This window comes from Myotis davidii, unplaced genomic scaffold (genome assembly GCF_000327345.1).
Source record: "Myotis davidii unplaced genomic scaffold, ASM32734v1 scaffold419, whole genome shotgun sequence".
Taxonomy (NCBI): domain Eukaryota; kingdom Metazoa; phylum Chordata; class Mammalia; order Chiroptera; family Vespertilionidae; genus Myotis; species Myotis davidii.
In genome coordinates this window covers 2,476,652-2,480,156 of record NW_006294998.1, presented here as the reverse complement: position 1 = coordinate 2,480,156, position 3,505 = coordinate 2,476,652, and the positions used below count along the sequence as shown (strand labels likewise).

Here is a 3,505-nt window from a genome sequence, read left to right as displayed (position 1 = left end):
GGTGCCGAGAGCCCCCACTCCGCGAGACCTTGGCCCGCCCTCCAGTCCCGCCACTGAAACCAGATCTCCGGGGAAGAGCAGGTGGTGCAAATGAAGGAGTGGAATGCAGTCCTGCCTGGGGGCCTCAGGCCCCAGCCTTCTGGATCTCGTGGCCATGTATCCAAGAGCAGAAATCTACGTGTTCTCAGGATTAAGTATCCACCCAAAGATGCGTTTCCTGGAGGCCAGGGCTCTAGAAGCAGGTCCCTTTGGCAATTCAGAGTCGGGCAGCGTGTGCATGTGTGTACACGTGCGTGTGCACATGCGCGAGGGCTTCCGTGGGTCTTTACAGCATCTCCTACCTCCTGTCGAGAGCAAGGACATGAGCCAGTGGAGCTGGCTCCGTGGGTGCCCTGGGCAACCAGGATCTCCTGCCCGGTGTCTGGCTGCAGAGGACCTGCTACCAAATACTGCTTTGAAGTGGTGACCGCGGCTTAGGATCCCCTCCCTTGTGGCTGGGAGACCAGCTGCCTCCGACCTGAGCTGTGTGGCTGGTGCAGGGCCCTAGATGCTCGCGGCAGCGGCAGCCTCCTTGGAACAGAGCAGCCGGGAACCCTGGACATGGCCGCCTGTGGCCCACAGCCCTTCCCCAGCCCTCGGCTCTGACATCTCAAGGCTCCTCCACCCCATCCTTGTCTGGGAAAGGCCCCGTCAGCTCTCAGGTGGGCTCTAGAAGCAGGTCCCTTTGGCAATTCAGAGTCGGGCAGCGTGTGCATGTGTGTACACGTGCGTGTGCACATGCGCGAGGGCTTCCGTGGGTCTTTACAGCAGCTTCCCTGCAAGGACCCTGTTGGTAGGACCCGTGGTCACTTCTTGAGGGTCCCTGGGTAATTCCCTCTCCACCAAGCCAGCCCTTCCTCCCACAGGGAGTCCCAGCAGGTCCCTTTGGCAATTCAGAGTCGGGCAGCGTGTGCATGTGTGTACACGTGCGTGTGCACATGCGCGAGGGCTTCCGTGGGTCTTTACAGCAGCTTCCCTGCAAGGACCCTGTTGGTAGGACCCGTGGTCACTTCTTGAGGGTCCCTGGGTAATTCCCTCTCCACCAAGCCAGCCCTTCCTCCCACAGGGAGTCCCCCGTGCTGTGAGGGAGCTCTGAGCCAGCCCTCCTCCCCAGCTCCTGCAGCCTGTCCTCCCGACGGCCTGTCCCCGGGCCCTAACTGCCCCTTGGCTGGCCCTGTGCCCACACACACCCAACCCCAGCCCGGCCAGGCCAGGCCAGCTTCTCACCCAGGGAGACCTCAGCGCCCTTGTCTTCACATAGAGCCAGTTTTGGCTCTGTCCTTCCCTCCTTCCTTCCCATCCTCTGCCTTCCTGGTCTCTCCCACTACTGCCTGCAGACGTTCGGCCCACTGTCCGCCTGCCTGCACCGTCACCCCATGGGGCCTGTTGGCTCCTGCCTTCTGCTGCTCCTCCCCCTCCTGCCAGCAGGCCGAGCCTGTCCTCACAGTCACCACCGTAGTGTCCTCTCCAGCACCTGGCTGGGCCCCGCAGCCTCCGGGAGGGGTCCCCAGGGCTCTGCTCTGTCTGCCCTCCCCCTCCAGCATGCTCATGTCACCGAGCTCTCGAACCCACCTGTCTGGGGCTGCTTTCCTCCTGTGGTCCTGCCTGTGACCCCGGGGCCTCTGCTCCTCTCCAGTGAACCCTCATGGGGGCTTGTGCACTTCACGCTGCTGCCGCTGCCCGCCATGCCTCCGCCGGGTCCTGCAGACAGCTGAGCCCACGCGCCACGGCCCCCAGGCCTCCCTGGGCCTGCGGTGCTTGCCTCACGCCCTGACAACATGGCTCGACCATGGCACCAGGTGACCACGCCCAGGGCTGTGCCTCTCCCGGTGCAGATGAGGAGTGCCGGCTCTGCGCCTCGGACAGCCTCCAGGAGGCATCCTGCTCTGACTCCTCACTGTGCGTGCCCACCTCTCCGTCTGTCTCCAGGGCCCCTTGCAACTTCAGCCATTTGGGGGCCTGAACTTCTTGCTTCTTGTTCTTGAGTGAGGTTGGATTCCACGAAGGGGGCGCGCAGGCCATCACCCTTCTGCTCAGCCTGCTCAGCACCTAACACTATGCTGGGGGGGTTGCCAACACTGATCCCTAAGAGCAGCCTGTATCATGTGAGGACGACCTGCCAGGCTCCCCCACAACTCAAGGACCAGACAATAAAAATTTGGAATAAAAAAAAATGTGCACACGCTGATAACAAACAGATATGGGATCAAATTTAGGATTTGAAATGCAATTTCTGTATAAACTTATGTACATGTCAGTGATACTTTTTTCATCTTTGAAATGAGAAATATTTATTGAATATTTGTCATTAGGAATAAAAGGAATAACGGCCCATCACAGTACCTGGAGTACACACATGTAAACACATACAAACATAGACACACTCACAATAATCACAAATGGTAGCTATTATTAGAAGAAAACAATAGGATGAATTTCTACATTAGTAATACCTAGGAGAGCACCTGACACAGAGTACACATTCAAAAGTATTGCTTGATTTTACTCATCTGTGGGATATAAAAATGAAAGCAACAAGAGAATAAAGAAGAACAAACAAAAACTTGGAGACACAGACAACAGTATGGTGGTTATAAGAGGGAAGAGCTGTGGAGAGGTAGTAAAGGGTAAAGCGGGTTAAATATATGGTGAGTGAAGAAGATTTGACTTTAAGCAGGGGACACGCAATGCAATATACAGATGATGTGTCATAGAATTGCACACTTGAAGCATATATAATTTTATTAACCAATGTCACACCAATAAATTTAATTAAACAATAACAACAAAAGTGTATATAATATTTATATAAAATAACTCATTAAGTCCTAAATTCTTTTTGGTTAATCCTCACTCAAGGATATTATTTCATTAATTTTTTTAAATCTTTATTGTTAAAAGTATTCCATATGCTCCTTTTTTAACCCCATGACCTCTTCCAGCCCACCCCTACACAAGGCCTTCACTACCTTATTGTCTGTGTCCATGGGTTATGCATATATGCATACAAGTTCATTGGTTGATCTCTTCCCACCACCGCCCTCCCCTGCCTTCCCTCTGAGGTTGGACAGTCTGTTCAATGCTTCTCTATCTCAGGATCTATTTTTGTTCATCAGCTTACTTTGTCCATTAGATTCCACATATGAGATCATGTGATATTTATCTTTCTATGTCTGGCTTATTTTGCTTAGCATAATGTTCTCCAGGTCCATCAATGCTGTTGCAAATGGTAAGAGTCTTTCTTTTTTTTACAGCTGCATAGTATTCCATTGTGTAGATGTACCACAATGTTTTTTATACACTCATTGGCAGATGGGCATTTGGACTGTTTCCTAATATTAGCTATTGTAAATTGTGCTGCTATGAACTTAGGAGTGCATATATTCTTTTTGATTGGTGTTTCTGATTTCTTAGGATATATTCCTAGAAGTGGGATCACTGGGTCAAGTGGGATTTGAAAATTGGG

At 52.4% G+C, this 3,505-nt stretch overlaps 1 protein-coding gene across 1 annotated transcript in view; it reads right to left on the bottom strand.

The window, feature by feature from the left end:
* GPC5 (glypican 5) overlaps positions 1–3,505 on the bottom strand; it is a 1,306,619-nt gene that overhangs the window by 788,721 nt on the left and 514,393 nt on the right. The gene's annotated exons all lie outside the window — the stretch shown is intronic.